This window comes from Tupaia chinensis, unplaced genomic scaffold, assembly GCF_000334495.1.
Source record: "Tupaia chinensis unplaced genomic scaffold, TupChi_1.0 Scaffold000022_1, whole genome shotgun sequence".
In the NCBI taxonomy this organism is placed as follows: Eukaryota; Metazoa; Chordata; class Mammalia; order Scandentia; family Tupaiidae; genus Tupaia; species Tupaia belangeri.
In genome coordinates this window covers 1363375-1384156 of record NW_006159452.1, presented here as the reverse complement: position 1 = coordinate 1384156, position 20782 = coordinate 1363375, and the positions used below count along the sequence as shown (strand labels likewise).

Sequence of the window (20782 nt, the reverse complement as noted above, 5' to 3'; positions counted from 1 at the left end):
TATTTATTCACTTATTTATTTATTTATTTTTGGCAGGGTCAGCTGAGGCTTTATTGGAAAATACAATTAAATTGGTTTCGGTTGGAGGCATGGGCAAGAGGGGGTACCCAGACAATAAACCCCTTCCCAGGGTAGGCTGTTGAGCCTCAGGGGCGGCGCCTACCCTCCCCTGCACACCTCCTTCCCCCACCGGGAGTAGCCAGCAGAGGAGGGTAGGTGAGGAGGGGCTGCAGTGGCCATTCACTTGGGCAGGACATCAGAGGACTCCGACACCAGCTTCCCCTCACGTGTCTCAATCTTCTTCACGACCATGACCTTGGTGGAGCTGGTGCGGCTTAAGGGCTTGGAGCCTCCACCAGAGTTGAAGCTGGACTGAAAGGCGCTCAGGCCATAATTGAGGCTGGGGCTTGTGAGGCCTCCGTAGGTCAGCCCACCTGAGTAGCCATTGGTGGTCTTTGTATGGATACTCATGTTCTGCATCCTAGACTCCAGCCAGCTCTCCTCACCCTCCAGCACCTTGCAGTAGGTGGTGATCTCGATGTCCAGACCCAGCTTGACGTTCTTCAGCTCCTGGTACTCGTGAAGCAGCCGCACCATGTCCTACTGGGCCTCCTGCAGGGCGCCTCCAGCTGGGCCACCTTGGCGTTGGCATCGTTAATGGCCAGCTCTCCGCACTGCTCAGCATCAGCAATGGCGGGCTCCAGGGAAGCTCTCTGGCCCTTAAGGCCCTCAATCTCAGCCTGGAGCCGGCTGATGTTCTGGTTCATCTCAGAGATCTCGGTCTTCGTGCGCCACAGGTCATCCCAGTGCTTCCCGGCCTGCAACTGCAGCTCCTCATACTTGATTGGGCACATGTTCTCAGCCTCAGCCCAGCTGTGGTTGGCAATTTCCTCATAGTGGGTGCGGACCTCAGCAATGATGCCATCCACATCCAGGGATGGGCTGTTGTCCATGGGCAGGACCACCGACGTGTCAGAGATCTGGGACTGCAGCTCGCGGATCTCCTCTTCATACAGATGCCTGAGGAAGTCGATCTCAATGGTCAGCCCTTCCAGGCGAGATTCCAGCTCTACCTTGTTCATGTAAGCTTCATCCACATCCTTCCTGATGAGGACAAATTCATTCTCCATCTCTGTACTTGTTGATCTCATACTTACATTTATTCTTGAAGTCCTCCGCCAGCCCCAGCCTGTTGCCAAGCTCCACCTCCAGCTTCAGCCTCTCTTGGCCCAGGGTGTCCAGCTGAAAGCACAGGTTGTTGATGTAGTTCTCGAACATCTTGTCCATGTTGCTCCCAGCTGTCTTCCGCTACTGCAGGAGGCTCTACTTGGTCTCCAGCATCTTGTTCTGCTGCTTTAGGAACTGCACCTTGTCAATGAAGGAGGCGAACTTGTTGAGGGTCTTGATCTGCTCCTTCTCCTGGGTGTGCAGGGCCTGGATGTTGGGATCTACCTCCAGCTTAAGGAGATTCAGCAGGCTCTGGTTCACCATGATTCCTGTGATATCACCAGCACCATCGTAGCCCAGACCAAGACCTGCTTAAATAAAAGTAGAAATTCAGTACCTAGGCTGGGTCCCTGGCCTAGTGGTTGATGGAGCTAGGTCCTGTGTGACTGACCACAGTTCCAGTAATGGTCATAGTAGTTGTAAAAACATGCTGGGCACATATGCATGCATGCCCCAATACTGCTGGGATAGAGAAATGGAGTAGAAGGGATACAGCATGACTGTATTCCACTGGGGGATGTTTTTCCCTTTCTCTGTCTCCCTTTCTTTCTGGTAAGTGCACAAGTCTTTTGGCAATTATTTACAAAAAAATAAGAAAGAGATGAAATGTAGTAAATCAGTTGCACTCACCATTTTTTTTAAATTTAGCTTTATTTATTTATTATTTTTATTTTAATTTAACCAGAAAGGGACACAGAGAGAGAGAGAGAGAGAGTGAGAAAGCAAGCTGTTAGGTCCAGGACTTGAACAGCAGTCAGTTATGTGGGAGACTAGCATCCTTAAACACTGCACCACCTGCCAGCCCTGCAGTCACCAAATTTTATTGATTGACTACTGGCTAACACATTGCAGAGTGCTAGGGTTTTTTCTTCCTCTTCTTCTTCTTCTTCTTCTTCTTCTTCTTCTTCTTCTTCTTCTTCTTCTTCTTCTTCTTCTTCTTCTTCTTCTTCTCCTTCTTCTTCTTCTTCTTCTTCTTCTTCTTCTTCTTTTCCTTTAAGAAGCATTTTTTTTTCTTTAGGGCATGTGTGCTCGCTGCAAAGACATAAACAGAGAGACAGAAAACAAGAAATCATCCCCCCCCCCCAAGGGGCGATGGTCATACTGCAATCTCTTCTCCATTCGCCTCTCAGGATCGTGGGCATGAATGCACACACACCTGGTATGAGTTTAAGCCACCTGTCCAGAATTCAAACCATGGTCGACCACATGGGAGTCCAGCAACAAAAGTATTATGTCATTTGCTGACCCTGCAGAGTGCAAGTTTTAAACACTTATGATATTCTGATGCACTATAAATAGAATTTCAAATTTCTATAAATATTTTTCAACATAGGTACTATTATTCGTATTTTACACAATGAAAAATTTGAGAATCAGAGAGATTTTTAATCATACCATAGTCATACATTAATATAACAGTTCAAATTTAAACCCAATTCTGACACGGATGCTGGTTCTCATTCTATTAAGTATTTCTCTTTCTGTATCCTAGTTCCCTTTCATTGCATTATCATAATATTCATTGCATTATTCTGTCTTCTTCAAAAACTGTACAACAGACATAAGGCACCGACTAGAAATAAAAATATTAAACTGAAAAAGAACATGTTGAAAAAGGAGGGATCAGCATATGTGTATACACACACACACACACACACACATTTAAGTCTTACGTGTTAGTTAAAGAAAAAAAATAGAAAGCTAACCAAACCAGTTAATTCAGTTTGTTTCCTATTGCTGTAACTGAATACCCGTTACTGTGTAAGTTATAAAGAACAGAAACTTACTTGGCTCACTATACCTAACAAAGGCTCTCCCACGACGGAAGAGGAGAAGGTAGAAGCAAGTGAATGACACAGAGAGATCACTTTTGTAACAAAGCTATTCCTGCAGTAATGTATCCATTTCTGTAATGCACCATTAATCAATTTATGAGGGCAGAGCCCTTGTTAATTCATTAATCTATTTATGAGAACATCAGTATTTCTGACACATCAGAACCAGCAGATGGCATAGCAGTTACATGGCTGGATTCCCACATGACTAATTACAGTTTGAGTCCTGGACATGGTGGTTTGAAAATCATACTGGGCACGTGTGTGTGTGTGACCAAAATCCTGGAAGGAGAATGAAAGAAGAGATTGCAAAATGGCGGTGCTCCCTTTTGCTTTCTATAAGCTTTTGATTAAAAATCATAATAATAACCAAACAGAACAATATTAGTGAGTTGACTTACAGATAATCGAGTTGATTTTATAGTCAATTGTCTTTGGTATTTTGTTAAAGGCTCTTGGTTTGGGATATGAGTGTGTTTTATAGTTGTATTTATATTTAAATAGCTATATTTTAGTAATTAATAAGATACAGGTACTATTTTCACTTTGAAATCTGGCTTTGGTTATCTGCATTCACTTATTCTTTTTTAAATCTCTTTTTCTAGTAAACATTAGGAAAAGAACTGCTGCTCTAATACAAAAAAATAAAAAACTATTTTGAGCTGAGAACTCGAGTCTGTTCTGTGACTTATCACTGTCTTTGCTGACTGTGCCGGTTGTATCTTCAGAGCAAAAGCAGTTGTAAAATTCTGGAAATAAGGACTTGCTCCATTTTTTCTAATTTTTTTTGGCCAAGTATTTTTATTTTATTTTATTTTTTTTAAAAAGCAATAAAGGGATTAGCCTGTTCCTTCTGTTATAGTCATGGCTTAGTAGCTTTGGAATCAGTTTGTAAGATCAAATAGATATTGGGAGAAAACTTTGCCTCTATCCCAACATAATAACTGTGGGAGAGGGTTTAATGTAATTTTGGAGGAAAGATTTCATCTGAACACTGAGATCCTTCTGCTGAGTGAGTAGCATTTTTATGGGAAATGTTCTTTTGCACAGTTTAATACTTTTATTTCTCTCAAAGGGCTCTTTTGGTGTGAAAATATAAATGAAGTTTATATTTGTAGAATTAAAGGTAGATGTTTGTTACATTTAAATGTGCTGGTGGCCTACCCAAAGATTTCAATGTGCCACCTTAAAATCATCATTTTCCTAGAAAATGCCTATAGATAGACCACTTTGCTATGGAAACTATATAGCTTTACACTATCTTTTAAGATCAGAATATACCCCTGAGACATACTTTTGTAGATTTCTTCCCAAAGAAGAGTAACACTCCATGGAATCTCATTTATATCCACTGTGTTATTTAAAAGTTAATTATGTATAGTTCCTAAATTACTTCATAAAATTGTTAAATGTATACAAGGAATCAAAATGGTTCTCGTATTGAAAGAAATAATATTGACATGCTTATTTTCTCTTTTGAACTATTGTTTTTCCCAGTATTTCCGTGCCCACCTCAGAAGCCGAGATACTTCTGCTAGAGAAGCAGAATCACAATGAAGAAGATAGGAGTGCTGGGTTTGCACCTAGCTCAAACACTTAGAGGTTTTGGAGTCAAGCAAAACAACTGCTTATGTCTGTGTGTCCTATAAAACAAGGGCAATAGTGAACTTCTGCAAAGGGTTGTTTTAAGAGTTAAACGTGATGCTTCTCCAGAGTGTTTCTATATTGGGTAATTTCATTTTACAAGCTATAGTGATGTATAGTGATTGAATATAAAAAATAAAATAATAAAAAATGTTTCTAGATAGGTGCAAATATGCTATCTGTATTTCTTATCATCAACAGAGAGATTATTGTGAAAACTTAAAATCAAATGGCTCCATTTTGATACCATTTATTCTAATTCAGAAAGACAATTGGTGATTTTAAGAAATAATTAAATGACATAGATTAGGAGAGGAAAAATTATGTAATAAATGTGCAGTCTGGAAGGAAAGTTATCAACATCTACTGAGTATTAAGCTAATGCTAAATTACTTGTGTGTGTCTGTGTGTATGTGCTGGTACCCTTCTGCATGTGTTTTCATTTGGAGGTGCTAATGTAAAATAAATGCTGAAATTGTTTAGGGTGGGGGACCAGCAGTTAGCATAGTGTCTATGTCGCTGGACTCCCATGTAGTCGACTGCAGTTCGAGTCCCAGACCCAGTGGCTTAAACTCACACCAGGCATGTACGCATGTGTGCCCAAGATCCCAACAGGAGAATGGAGGAGAAGGGATTGTGGCAAGACCACCCGCCCTGGGGATGATCTCTCACTTTCTGTCTCTCTATCTCTCTCCGTCTTTCTGGTGAGCACACGCGTCCTATAGCAAAAAAAAAAAAAAAATTGTTTAGGGTGTTAAAGTGGCAAACAGAAAACACTTTCTGGTTTCATACTGGATTTTCTAAATGAATAAAATAAAATTTCCAAATGAATAAAAATGTAAATATGTTCCAAAATACACAATATTATCAAATCCAACTGCTATTAAATTTAACATCAGGATCTTGGTCCTCTTAGAGCTGAAGGAAAATAGAGGAATCCCTAAAATTGCTGCTAAAGTTTAAAATTTATTGTCTTTAGTTACTTTCAGATTTACATTTATCAGAAAATGCTACAGATAGATATGATTTCTTCAGAAACATCAATTAATTTTGATTAACTAACCATAGCATACCATTTTATTTTGTAATTTAAATGCCAGGTGCTTAAAGACCAGGATTTATTAACTTACCTACTGTTTAATAGCCTTCAATGGAGTCTTTATAACAGCTGGATAGAACTTTGTAAGGATCAATTAGAAATTTATCATTAAAGAAAAGTTATTTAAATTAGTGCTTTTATGCAGAACTTGTCAAAACATTTTATAAAATATTTTATTTACCTTTCTCCTTGAAAATAAGCACATATGTTTTCTATTCAAAGCAATAATAAGTATATTTAATTTAATTACTTCTAATTGAATTGCATTTTATTTAGTTGCTGATAATTAGAACAGTAGTTCATGATGCTATTAAGGTCTGAATGGATTCTGTCATAAAAGTTAAATTAAGATTTGAAAAAAATACACTAGTTATATGAAATTTTCCCTTTTCAAAAAACTACTGTGCAGAACGTTCGTTTTATAAAGAAAATCTAAACTTAAGTGTAGAACAAAAATGATCCTACGTTTGTGCCACTAATAATTTCTCACAAAGTTATATAAAATTTGCAATTGACATACAAAAGTATAATAAATTTAGAGCAGATAATAAAGCAGGTTGGGGCCAGCAGGTAGAGTGGTGGTTGAGGTATTGGACTCCCACATGGTCTACCGCAGTTGGAGTCCCGGAGGACCTAGTGGCTTGCTTCTCTCTTTCACTCTCTCTCTCACAGGTGCCCTATAGCAATCTTAAAATAATAATAATAATAAAATTAATTTTGAAAAAGAAAAGGATATTAAAGGCAGGTTAACTTTTCCCAGTATTATTTTATGAACAATATTTTTGATATCAGTATTTACATGTCACAAAATGCACTTATATAATTTATAATTTACATAATACTTTTTATTTGATGACTTCATATTATCTCAAGACAAACAAAAACATCTTGGGAAGTGAGAAAAGTACCAGGAATATGAAGCCCTAGGCTACTGAAAGACTTGCCAGGGGCTGAAAAATAAGGCAAACACACACAGATACACACAGACACACACAGACACACACACACACACAAAAGCACCACCTTCCATAATTCCATTGACTGAAATATTTTTCTATGATATTGCATATCATGCAGACAAAAGTGGTGATTATTTTCTAGTTCAGAACTTGAATTTGTATGCTGTTCTACAATGTAAGTACCTGTGTGACTCTGGATAGTCATTTAAATATTCTAATTTTTCATTTCTTTTCTGAAAATGAATCTTAAATAATCAAGGACTCATAGAAATTTAGAGGCATTGGATTTTTATAATATATGTATGTAAATAAATAATTTCTTACAAATCAGTAAACATTATTTCCCCAGTCGTATATGTGTATATAATCTTTTTTTCTTCATAACCTTACTGAGCTAGGCTATAATAAAATTTTTGCTAGAACATGATGACATTGTTGACATATAAATCAATTTTAATCCTGGTCTATCAATTTCATGTGTTATCTTTCACCAGTTGTCTCCTTTAATTTGTTTCTAATTTGTTTCTTCATCTGTGATATGGAATAATAATATGTACTACATATTCCTAGGGATACAATTATGGGAGGATATTTGAAAAATGTATAAATAAAATAATTACACAATTGTAACTTGTAAGGTTTATTGACTATTTATTAAATCCATAATTTGAAGTACTTTCATACACATTTTCCTTTGATCTTTATGAAAATTCTGTATGAGCAAAAGATTTACATTTATTTCCATTTAAAAGTGAGAAACTGAGATTTCAAAAGCAGATAACGTGCAATATCTCCCAGTTACTGGTGTGATCTGACTTGAAACGTAATGCACTCCCTTCTTTTTAAGACTCTGATAAACCTACTTTCTTCTGTGGAAAACCAACCCCAGATCTGAGGAGTTACATCAGATATTCTTGAACTGTTTGTTCTGTTTTATACTCTTCGGCGTATGTTACCAGAGTAAATGTCCTGATTTCAAAAGAAATGAGAAAGATCTCTCTAGGGTAATTTGCCCTTGACATAAAACAATAAGCATGTTTTCTTTTTCTTTTATTGATCAGTTGACTTTCTCCATTATTAAATACTTCATTATAGATTTAGCAGAGACCAAAAATGTATGTAAAATAGATATCCTGTTGTCTCAGTCCTGTACCATCATTTTGAGATAAATTGCTTAAGTTCTATCTACAAACAATACAGAGACCTGCAAGGAAAACAGTATGAGACAAAACCTGTGGTGGTTCTGGTTTGGTTCTGTTTTTATCTTCCCACAGTTATTGTGGGTTTGTTTTTTTTTGTTTTTTGTTTTGTTTTGTTTTGTTTTTTGTTGTTGTTGTTAGATTTTTGCTATAGGGTGTGTGCAAACAGAGTGTGTACATTCACCAGAGAGATAGATAGAAATTGAGAAATCACTGTCCTGGGAGATGGCCATGTCACAATCCATTCTCTTCTTGGGATTTTGGGCATGCATGTACAGGTCCCTGGTGTGAGTTTCAAGCGTCCAGGTCTGTGACTGTAACTGCAGCTGGCCATGTGAGAGTTCAGCAACATAACCATTACAACCATCTGCTGATCTTGCCACAGTTATTCTTATGTTGCAATAATGGCTAAAGAATCAATTTCTTAATTTGAGTATCATTAGTAATATTTATGTAAGTTTCTCTTTGTATGAGTTTTGTTACTACTACTATAGTTTTTCTGACAGCACATGTTTCATTAAATAATAGAAAATACAAAGCCGCTACAAAAATATCTATACTTATAATCCCTAGTTGAGGAAGTTAAAAATTATACATATTCTCTTCGTACATACTATTGATTGCATAAATAAATATCATTAAATAAAAGTTAAGACACCTTCTGTGTGAAGCTGCATTTAAACTTGGCATGCTTTTTTATATTATCTGTATATTGTGTATTAAAATCACAAGATGCATGTTAATGTAGAGAAAAACAAAGGTAAGGTTATTATTTTACTATACTATCTTACTGTTACTATCATGCAATTACTATATTAATATAAAACTGAAACTACTTGTAAGAAAGGTTCTGAATTAAAATGGTATTTATGATTATTTTCTCTGCATTTAACAATATACATTTTCAACACCTAAATAGTGAAATATTTACCAATGCAGAATTATCTACTAATATGTTAGCCAATAAATCCAGGCCCTAATGCAAGCTGAAAAATAACAATCCCAACAGAATATATTGTTTTACTTGGTACCTGCAATAGTCTTACCTTCCTTTCAGTTCACTTTTTAAGCATTTTCAGTAGGTGTTACAGTGAGAAGCTGATAAAATACAGAGACCTGCCCCCCAATAAATGCTATCCATGATGAATAAATCCTACTTTGTTTGCATGCGTCTGTAAGGGAGTCTTTGACTTCCTAAAAATCATTTAAGTCTGTAGGTACTCCATATACAATATAGAAAAGAGGAAAAAGTAATAATATCTACAATTACAAAATTAGATAAATGTGAAAATTTGGAATCTGTGAAATGTTCAAATTGTTTTATGTACATGAACTTACATTCATAATTTTCAAAATATGCAAAAAGTTCTGTTTTCTTTTACCTTATTTTCACAAGACATACAGTATATTGTAGCTCTAGAAGTTGACTTTATCCTTCTGAATGAAGAGCCATCCTCCCAATACCTTCTTCCAGTGAGTTCCATCATGCTCAGAAACAAAGTTCCCAAGTAGTTTATGAAAGAGCAGATAGTCTGACTGTTTCCATTAAATATTGACTTAAGTCAGGCTTGTTTAAGACTTTTGTTCACATATTGACATAACTAAGTTCTTTGTATTATAAGCTAAAAGATTGATATAAAAGAATTTGATTCTCTAAATCTAGACAGGTGCCTGGACAAGGGTGTTAACTTGTCACTCAAAGTAAGATCAAATTCACTCATCACAAACTATATCAGACGTTGGTGTGACAATTTTTAAAAGCCCGTTCTAGCTAGTACTGCTTCTACTTCTATAAACTACTTCCAATACTTCTGTGTGAGGTGATGGAAAATGTGAAAGTGAACATTTATGCATATTTGAGTTTTGGAAGTCAAGGCATTATTTATTTATTTATTTATTTATTTATTTTTGCAGATATTGAAGGGATATTTTCAAACTGATTTACCTTAAAATGCCTAATCTTTATATTTAGTTTTATAAATTAATCAAATGTGTAATCCAGAAAATACTCTTCTATCTTCGAAGTTAATGGAGGGAAAAAGTTATATTACTGCTTACACCTGTGTCACTAGTAATACATAATTCTTAGTAATAACAAAAGCAAAGACGGTACTAGCTCCCTCTCTAGCTTAAGGAGGTTGGATCTCACATGGCTGACTATGAAGTTCAAGTCCCAGACCCAGCAGCCTGAGAAACACACCGGGGCCATGTCCATGTGTTCCCCCCAAATCCCAAAGGAAGTGGAGAAAAAAGATTACAACACAGCCATTCCCCATGGGGGGTGGGGAGGGAATATTTTCTCACTGTCTCTTCCTTGCCTCCTGTCTCTCTCTCTGGTGAGTACATGTGCCCTCTTGCCAGAGGGAAGACAACACAAAAAAGAAGTGCCTGCGCTGAGCCACTTCCACAGCACAGTATTACATGCTGTGCAGAGGAAACTGGATACCCCTGGCTGGCCAGGGCTTTGATTCTGGCCCAGTAGCTTCTATACCAACTTGATATGTGCCCTAGATCTCGATAGGATGGAGAACTGAAAGGAAGGTGATTGTGGCATGATCAAGCCCTTCTGAAGATATTCTTTCTATGTGCATGCATGCAGTTTCTAGCATGAAATTAAGAGGAAGAAAAGAAAATGCATGTGTGAATTATTTGACTGGATTTAGCTTAAGCACCGAAGCATGAATTACTGCAGAAACAAAACCAACTCTGCTATGAGAACTCGTGCTTTGATACTAGGCTACTTGGAGCATCTGATCAGAGGACAATCACTAAAATATAGACTGATAGGATGTAATCTTTGTCACTCACAGAATATGCTATTCTTCCTAGTAGACACATAAAAGGAGTTAACACAAAAATGTGATCTGTATAGGATTCTTAATTCCATAGTGTCTGTGAAATAATGGTGTATTTTAAAATAAAAAGGTTTCTACACAGGTTAATATGTCAGTTTCTGGAAAAAACTTATACAATTTTGACCTGCAAATATGATTAGAAGATGAAAATTAAAATGAAAGTTGTGTGGAAAATTTGAACAATGTAAACATAAGTAACAGTTTTTACAATAGTAAGATGCTTGTTAAGGCTTTCCTTTTTAAAATCAGTGCTGCTGCTAGGGTTTCACTTATTAAATTTGTCATCGATGCACTATTATTATCTGTTGTTAAGATGATTAGAGAACAAACACACAGATATTGAATATTCACACCTATCTCTGTTCTGTCTTGAATTCTCACTAAAATAAAAGCAAAGAAAGAAACAGGTATTGAAATTGGAATCAATCAAGCATCAAGCCCAGCTAAGGCTGTTCTTAAGCCAATACTTGAGAGAAAGTGTTAGTAGAAAATAAAGCAGTTTTATTCAGTGAGTTAGCATCTAAGTGAAGATGGAGGACCAGTATGGGAAAACCATCTTCCAATTCTAGTCCGACAAGGAAGACTTCTAAAGGAAGCCGGAAGCCAGAAGAGGTGGCTGTGTGCTGTTTCGACCAGCACAGCATCAACATGCCCTGAGTGATCCTGCGGCTGAGTTGGCTGGACATGACCATCAAGGCAGAAGTTCAGGGCTTCCCTGAGCACATCTGCCTCTTGATTTGCAGTTCTCAAGGTCTAGCCTCTGGTCTCTGCCAAATCTCAGCAACAACTATGATCAGCTTCTGCAATTAAATAAATAAATAAATAAATAAATAAATAAATAAATAAACTATGCCAAGAAACAGCAACAACAACAAAAGCAAGTCAAAGATCAGACTAGGGGTTGGAAGCTTTGGTTTTGGGTTGAATTTGGGTTGAATGCAGAGTTACTTTGGTTCCTCTTGCAGTCTGGTCATATTATAAACATACAAGAATCTAGAGAACCCAAGGCCAAATGAGAGCACTAAATACAATTTTGTAAATAGAAACAATAAACAGGTGGAAATTGTGTTAATGAAAAGAGATTCATACAGAGAGATTTAAATAAGAACTATATGTTTGTTTCTTAGACTCTTAGAAAAGTTCACTAATTGAAATTACGTCAGAATATTAAGGCAGAATTAGGTATAAAAAACAGGAGTGTTTGAAAAATCACGGCATAAAGGGGTTAAATCCTCTCTTTCCCACTAGATGACTCAGTCAGATGGTCTGCCTTCACTGCACTTGCTGAAGACAAGTTCACTCATCGCAGATGAGCTCCAGAAAAGGTCCAGAAACCAGACACAAGGGCAGGCATGTGAGGCTCTTGGCAAAAGATGGAAATTTGAGTAACTGAGTCAGCATCTGCTGATGAATGCTAACATCCCTACCCACTTACGCATGCTTGCCTTTAAGCCAAGCTTATAGAATTCCCAGGAAGAAGGTTGAAGATTTCCCTCTACAGATGTGTATTATTGAGGATGGGGTAGGGTTTAGATTTTTTGGTCATTTTATTTGGGGCCTAAGACATCAATTAAATGCTTGGTTCAGACCAAATTAGACAATAAAATCTCCTGAAATAAAAAACATTCAAATTCAGTTTCTTTAAAATAAGTTTCTGCTATTTCCTGCTCTGCTTGGTCCCACATTCCGACCCCAAAGATTTAACTTCCCAGGTCCCTATGTTAACTAATTTGACTATACTCAGTCAAAGTGAGGCATCAGCTAATTATTGCTTTATCAGATATTCCACTCATTACTTCTGTTTTAACTACATAATGTATTACAATTTTTTAGTAAGAGTTTGATTAAAACTATATGAAGAAATAGGCAAGAATCACTAGAAATGAAGAAAATTATCTATCACAAAAGCAAAGACGTAAAAAAAATTCAAAGGAGATAAGGACAATGAGCAAAGAATTTTTAAAAAGCTGTAATTAATACCTTTTTAAAAATGTTCTTGCTATGAGTGAATATACTTGCTGGAGAGAGACAGAGAGATAGTGAGAGAGAAAGTGAGATATCAATCCTAGGGAGGATAGCCAGGTTGCAATCTCTGCTCCTCCATCTCCTGAGATTTTGAGCATGCACACACACGGTGCTCTGCATCACTTTCAAGTCACCAAGTCAGGGACTCAAACCATCGTTGGCAATGTGGGAGTCCAGCTTGTAACCACTATACTACCTGCTAGTCCCTCACAAATGAGCTGTAATTAATATTCTTAGGAGTTTAAAGACAGCATTTATCAAATAAGGTTAGAGTTCTATGCAGAGACATTTTTAAAAACAAACAGCAATTCTTATACTTTCTGAAGTCATAATTAATAATATGACTTAAGGAAATTTATATAAAATTATAAGATAAAAGTCAAGATCTTTTTTATTCCTTTGAATTTTGCCAGAAGGACTTGTGCTCTCACCTGAGAGAAACAGAGAAAAACAAAGAAAGGGAAAATGGGAAAGCACTCCTCATGGAAAATGGTCATGACCCAATCTTTTATATTTCCCCCACTTTTTCTCAAGCTGCCAGGTCTAGTACTCTAACTGCACAGCCAGGCACCAGGAGTCCAGCTGCCTTAACCACTACACCTAAGGATAGTACTAGGAGATCTTACAAAATGTAGGACAAAAACACAAGGTCAACAACCATAAGAAGGAAATATGGCAACCTTATATGATCAAATTACAGCATATCATATATTAAAATGGAAAATAGGATTGTTAAACATACAGAAAGGTTAAAGGCCTAAGATAGAGACATAGTAAGCCTCACCCAAGATAGAGTCACAATAGCTACATTTTAACAAAGAGCTGGCTACATTAGGGTTCATAACAACTATAGCTTAAGGCAACTGGTTCTGTTTTATAGCTACATTCTAAGAAAAAGTGCAGTTCTATTTGGTCTTCTGGCCCCACAAAAAATGGAGTAATAAATCACCCAGATCACCATGTAACTATTTTCTGAAACTCACTTCTGTTTCAGCGAGCCAGGCCTCTTCTCATTCTGCTGGAAAAGACTCCTGCACAAGAGTCTCAAGTTGGCAACCCTCTTTCAGGATCTCTCCCTGCTCAGGAGCTTTCTTCTTCAATAAACCTCACTTTGCTAGCCCCTTCCTTGATTTGTGTTCTAATGCTCCATGAGCATGAGACAAAGAATCAGGTTCACTGCTGTGCCTACATTAGGTTGTGGGCCTGATCACCCCAATATCCCACATTAATTGGATTAGTAGGAGTTCCAGAAAGAGAGAAAAGAAAAATTGACTGAAGAAAATAATTGAAGAAATTACACAAGAACATCTCCAAGTTTGTGAGTACATAAGTTTCTAGTTTTAAGAATCCATATATTAATAAAATGAATGAAAAGTTACACACTAAAATAAATTACTGTGAACATTTAGACACCTATTAATAGAGAGTTCTAAAAGATTCCAAAAAGACACGGAAGGTCCTTTACATAGAATCCAGAGTCAGAATATGCTTTGGGTTTTCCAAGAACAACAGTGAAGGGACCAGCAGTTGGTGTAATGGCTATGTCGCTGGACTCCCACGTAGTCGACCACGGTTCACATCCCGGACCCGGTGGCTTAAAACTCACGCCAGGTGCGTGTGCATGCGTGCCCAAGATCCCGAGAGGAGAATGGAGGAGAAGGGATTGTGGCATGGCCATCCCCCCTGGGGGAGGGATTTCTCACTTTCTGTCTCTCTATCTTTCTCTGTCTGTCTGGTGAGCGCACAGGCCCTATAGCAAAAACCTCAAAAAAATTAAAAATAAAAAAAAGAACAGTGAAAAATAAAAAATAAAACAGGGTACACAATTCAAATTTCTGAGGGAAACTTAGTTTGAATTACAAATTCTATGCCCAGCAAAGTTGTTTAGAAAGTGTGGAGATGAAAGAAAAGTTTTGCCACGTATGCAAGGACTCCAAATGTTCCCGTTCATGTACCCACAGGGACTATAGGAAGATGAATGGTCTCCAAATAGAGGCAAATGGAAAGAGGAAAGGACCAGGTGAATCAACAGAGAGCAGTGAGTAGGTTTACTTTCTTTCTTCTATTTTTTAAGAATAATTTATTTAGTTTTATTTATTATAATTATTTTTTATTTTGCTATAGGGCACCTGAAATCACCAGTGAGAGAGAGAGAGAGGGAAATTGAGAAAGTAAGCCACCAGGTCCGGAGCTCCAACTGCCCTTGGCTATGTGGGAGTCTGGCACCTTAACCACAATGCAACCTGCTGGTCCCATGAGGAGAATTTCTAAGGTGAATTTCCAGGTTGTTGCTTGCTGTAAGGAAATCCAAAAATGACAGTGAAAGAGTAAGCAGGACGGTCTATCCGTCTCTCAGTTGGACCTGAAGCATGAGAGTTCAGAGTCACAGGTTAGGAAAAATAAATAAATAAAAATATTTCCAAGTTACAATCATTTTTTATTTTATTGAGATGTGCTTATAGGTCTCTTGAGGTGTTGGTCATGAAAATCTTAGTCTATTAAACATTAAATTTTGAGAAGAAAGAAAACAAAAGGAATTTCTGATTTGGGTCTTACATCAAGTCAAGAGCCTGAGGTTTTATACTTACCCTTTGGACAATGAACTTAATGAGATTGTAACTTTGTTGCTATTTTACTACCATAGTAATGTATAGTGTATGTATAGTGGCATATGTTATAACATATAGATTAATGCATACTAAATATTTTATGCATGTTATATAGTATAAAAGCAAACATCTATAAAATGTTCATAGAGAATTCTTATTATAAAACAAAACAAAACTATGTGTGGGGTCCAGCAGGTGGTGTGGTAGTTAAGGTGTTGAATTCCCACATACTTACAGAAGTTCCAGTCCCAGTCCTAGTGGCTTAAAAATCATGCTGGGCATGTGTGCGTGTGTGCCAAAACCCCAAGAAGAGAATGGAAAAATGGAGATTTTGGTGTAGCCATCCTCCATGGGGTGGAAGATCATTTCTACCTTTTTTTCTCTGTTTCTCTGTGTCCCTCTGGTAGCTGCACACACCCTATGGCAAAATATAAAAACAAAAAATTATTCATGGATTTTTAAATAATTTTTCAACAAAAGAAAATCATATTTTAATTTTATTTCCATGAACTATATGAAGTATTCTGTGCAACATACAATAAGTTTACTATATAATATTTATATTATTTTATAATAGTCCTTGGCCTAAGCAAATATTTCATTTGTTGATTTTTACAATAGCACCGATGATTTTTTTTGCTAATTTTGTTCTTTCTCCTAGAGATAGCATATCTAGGATTAAATACTTTGCTCAAGTAGATCATCTCTAATGACCTTTCCTACCCCTAAATTCGAAGGTTCCATGAATAATTCAAAAGATAAACAAGGTAAAATACAGCTATTCCTGATTTTCTTAAAAGTCATTTTATTTTAAAGCTATATTGTTTTAATGTGTTTTACCATAATCACATTAAAGGAATATTTCCAACCAAGTATAAGATTTGTTTTATGGGGTATAAAAGGTTTTTCAATAATATGCTATAATGTATAACTAATGATATTAAACAGTTACGCATGTTTAGATGGCATACTTATAGTGTCTAAAAATGAATGCAGCCAATTACTATCAGCAACTGCAGTGAATTCAGAAGGCTTCTGTTGAGGGAATAGTGCCTTTAACAATCATAATCTAAAATCAACAGTTATTTGTAAAGAGTTCAAACTTGCTTTCTATTCATGTTAGAAAAACTAATGTGGGGGCAGGAGGTGGCATGGGGATTAAGGTAGCTGAATCTCACAAGGCCTACTGTGTGGTTCAAATCCCAAACCCAGCAGCTTGAAAAACTCACCAGGCACAAATGTGTGCCCCAAATCGCAAGTGGATCATGAAGAAAGGATTGCAGTCTGGCAGACTCCTAGGGAACTGATTTCTCTCTCTCTCACTATAGGGGAAAAAGGGAAAAGAAATAAATGTGACTATTTAATTTCTTCCTTGTATTAAATATGCTCTTATAATCTCATGTATACTGTTGTATTACCTATTTTCTGTGATCATTTGTACATATCATTCTTTTTTAAAAAATAATTATTTATTTAATTTTATTTAGTCATTGATTTATTTTAATTTGACCAGAGAGATACACAGAGAGAAAGAGAGGGAAAGTGAGAAAGCAAGCCACCAGGTTCGGTATTCGAACCACAGTTGGCCATGTGGGAGTGTCCAGCACCTTAACCACCACGCCACCTGCTGGTCCCCGATTTGTACATATCATTCTGTATTGCAGATGCATATATTTTTTGATATAAAAAAATAAATGAAGACTTGCTGAGTTTTGGTGTGAACCTGTCTGAGCTGGAATGTTCAGCCTGCTCTCAATCATTTCCTCACATGATCAGTTTCATGATGATCCTCATCCCAAGATGGATGTAATATTAATGCAACAATTGTACGTCACTAATAATTTCAAAATACTCAGTCTGAGACCAAGCACATGGCATGATGGTTATGTTGCTGGACTTCCACATAGTCAATTGTGGTTTGAGTCCTGGACCCAGAGCCTTAAAACTCATGCCAAGCACATGTGTATGGGTGCCCAAAATCCCAAAGGAGAATGGAGCAGAAGGGATTGTGGCAAGGCCATCTCCCTGGTAGTGGGGGGGGGGTTGTTTTCTCACTTTCTGTCTCTCTGTCTCTGTCTCTTCAGAAAGCGCAAAATATCTCTTAAAAAATATTCAACATGACACAGAGGAAGACTTCAAACACCAGATCTTCAGTGGACTAGGTAACATCTTTGCATGTGTGGCCAGATCATCGATGTCCATTGTGAGAGCATTTTATGAGATCTCAATAGTTATTACCAAACATTGACAAATACCGTGTAGAGTAGTTTTATTTTTATGAGGTAAAATTTAATACCCAGCATTATTGATAACACCATGATTTTTTACTTAAAATAATTTTAACATTAAACTCTCAGGGAGTAGAATCCTTTTCCAAATGTATTACTGGATCCACCAATAGATATCCTTATTTAAGTATGAACTATTTGGTTTATACATATAGTCACACGCTACCTTTGTATCTTCATTTTCTATTAAAAAAAAAAATGCCTGTGTTATCTGTGTTCTAATAAGATCAGGAGATACTGAGCTAGTCCTGGAGCCTGGTGGCTAAGGGAACAGGATCCCACTTGACCAACTACAGTTTGAGTCCCACGCAGCAGCTTGAAAAATACACTGAGCACATGTGTGTGCATGCCCTGAAGTCCAACAGGATGGAGAAATAGGGATGAAGGTGCTATGGCGTGATCATGTCCCATGGTGGGTGCTTTCTTTGTCTGTCTGTCTCTCTCTGCAAGTGCCCACATCCTCTGGCAATTAAAGCCAAGAGATCTAGTCCCTTACAGTTTATTTTAGCCCATGTTCACAAGTCTCGAAGTCATCAAGGATGATTGCTGAGGACATTTGTTACCTGGATGGAGGAGGTGGCAAAAGTTCATGATGATGCCTGTTTATAACAAAAACATTTCTTTGTTAGTTGCCACAGATAAAGTTCCTTTTAATGATTCAGATCTCTGCACATTAATTAGGCCCTTGAAGATGACTGGCCTCTTATTAGTTGGGTCTGAGTGGTGACGGTATTGTAATAAGAAGATAATGGACTGATAGGAGAGGACCATGGGATCTAGAATCATGGGAAACTTGTGGAAGTGTCTCTTTCTGTATCAGGGAGAGATAAACATTTTGCGATTCCTGAGGTGTCTTAAAAATCAAATCATATTATAAGCTTTCATGGACAGATTCCCTTTACCACATATTTCTGGTTTTATCTGATCCCAGAGGCCCATAATAAAGAGGTAATCAATCCTTGTTCTCATAAGCAATTAAAATATTTAATATATATGGCTGTTACTATACTCATTAAAAAATAGATTGAGGCCTTAAAGAAATGAGTACCAATAAAGGCTCTTTGGCTAACAGAATTAAAGATAATCATATGATCAATCTTTATTATTATATTTTGGATTTTAATCTTATGTCAATTTTTTTTGTGTGTTGGGAAATGTTCCATAATCTTTTTTAACAAGGTGAGATACACATTTACATTTTCTTTGTTTATGTCCTTGAGAAAATAAAGTAGAATATTTTTTAAAAGTATATTTAAAAACATAACTTTATGAAAATTATTGACATAAGCTTCTGATGAGATAAAGAATGTTGAATAATACAATAGCTATTTTATTGAGACATTATCTTCTTTTTTAAAATAATTATTTTATTTAACTTTATTTATTGATTTTAATTTGACCAGGGAGAGACAGAGTGAGCGAGGAGAGAGAGAGTGAGAATGCAAGCTGCCAGGTCTGGGACTTGAACTGTGGTCAGCCATGTGGGAGTCCAGCGTCCTTAACCACCACACCACCTGCCGTCACCGAGACATTATCCTCTAAATAGCAATTCTTTGAACATGTACTAAAACTTACATAATATAAACATGTTATTTGTTCTAGTATTATTTGAAGAAAATAAGGAACATCTATCTTTAAAACATTGTCTTCTCTTTTATACTACATATTTAATTAAATATTTAAAAAATATTTGCTAATTATCATTATATTTTATCTAAAATAAAACAATTGTTAAGACACAGAATCAGCCCAAATATCCAAGAACAGTATTGAAAAAACAGACACATGTACATTATGGAATACTAGTCAGGTATATATAAAAAAATTAAACCTTCTCATTTGATACAAAGTGGGTGAATATAGAAGAGGTAATACTAAGTGAAACAAGTCAGACTATGAAAAAGAGACATTGTATGTCTCCGTCCCAGTGTCTGCACTCTATGGCAGAAGCTGAAAGCATAGAAGGCGTAGTAGTAGGGAGGAGATGGATAGTAGAGGGGAGGGTAAGGGGCTCAGAAAAAAAAAAAATTAACAGAGACAAGGATGACAAGTATGGACAGCTTCTATTTCTGGTGACATATATAGAAACATCTTTGACTTGATTGACATGCACTACATGCATACTATGAAAAATCATGTTGCAAACTGTAAAGAGGTACAACAATTAAAGGTAAATAAAACAAAATAATAATAAAAGAAAAGAAAGGAGAAAATGAAGAGAATACTAAGTTATTTGTAGTGCACTTTAAGGTTTCTCTAGATTGCACTGGGAAGAATCAGTGATAATAACTGAGGGAACTAGGCTGTGAGAAAACTCATGATGTATTTCTCTGTGTTTTTCTACGCAGAAGTGTGTCATGACTTTTTTGATGACCCAATAATGTAAACATTTAAAATTTAAAATTATTTATTGAATAATTTAAACCAAGAGAAGAAAAAAGAACTGCATAATTACTATGACAACTTGTCAGAAAATACACTTTCTTAAATCATTGGAAACATGTACATATATGAGAGCAATACATGGATTTATAATATATTTACTGAAAGAAAAATAATACTCAGTGTATATAGCTATATATTTAGACATTGGAAGTCAGAATACAGAATTTTCAATTTAGCTATTAAATTGCTCAATTTGTATTCAGATATTATGGAATTATGACAATAAACACAATACCTATAGTTGGCTATATATATATATATATATATATATTAGAGACTGGACAGACAGGTAATGGAAGAAATCAACGAAGTTTATGTTCAAAAGCTGGGTGGCATAATGGTTACATTGTTGGACTCCCCCATGGCCAACTGTGGTTCAACACCTGAACCCGATGGCGTGAAACTCATGCCAGGCATGTGAGCTTGCAGGCCCAAAATCCCCAAAGGAAAATGGGGGAGAAAGGATTGAATGGCCATTGCCTCTGAAGGATGATTTCTTGCTTTCTGTCTCTCTCTCTCTCTCTCTCTCTCTGTCTCACTGATGATCACACATGCCCTATAGCAAAACTATCTCTTAAAAAAAAAGCTGGGTGCCAT

At 36.5% G+C, this 20782-nt stretch overlaps 1 pseudogene; it reads right to left on the bottom strand.

Annotated features, from left to right (window-relative positions):
• Positions 1–240: 240 nt before the first annotated feature.
• Positions 241–20782, bottom strand: part of LOC102479206 (keratin, type II cytoskeletal 8 pseudogene) — a 24927-nt pseudogene continuing 4385 nt past the window's right edge.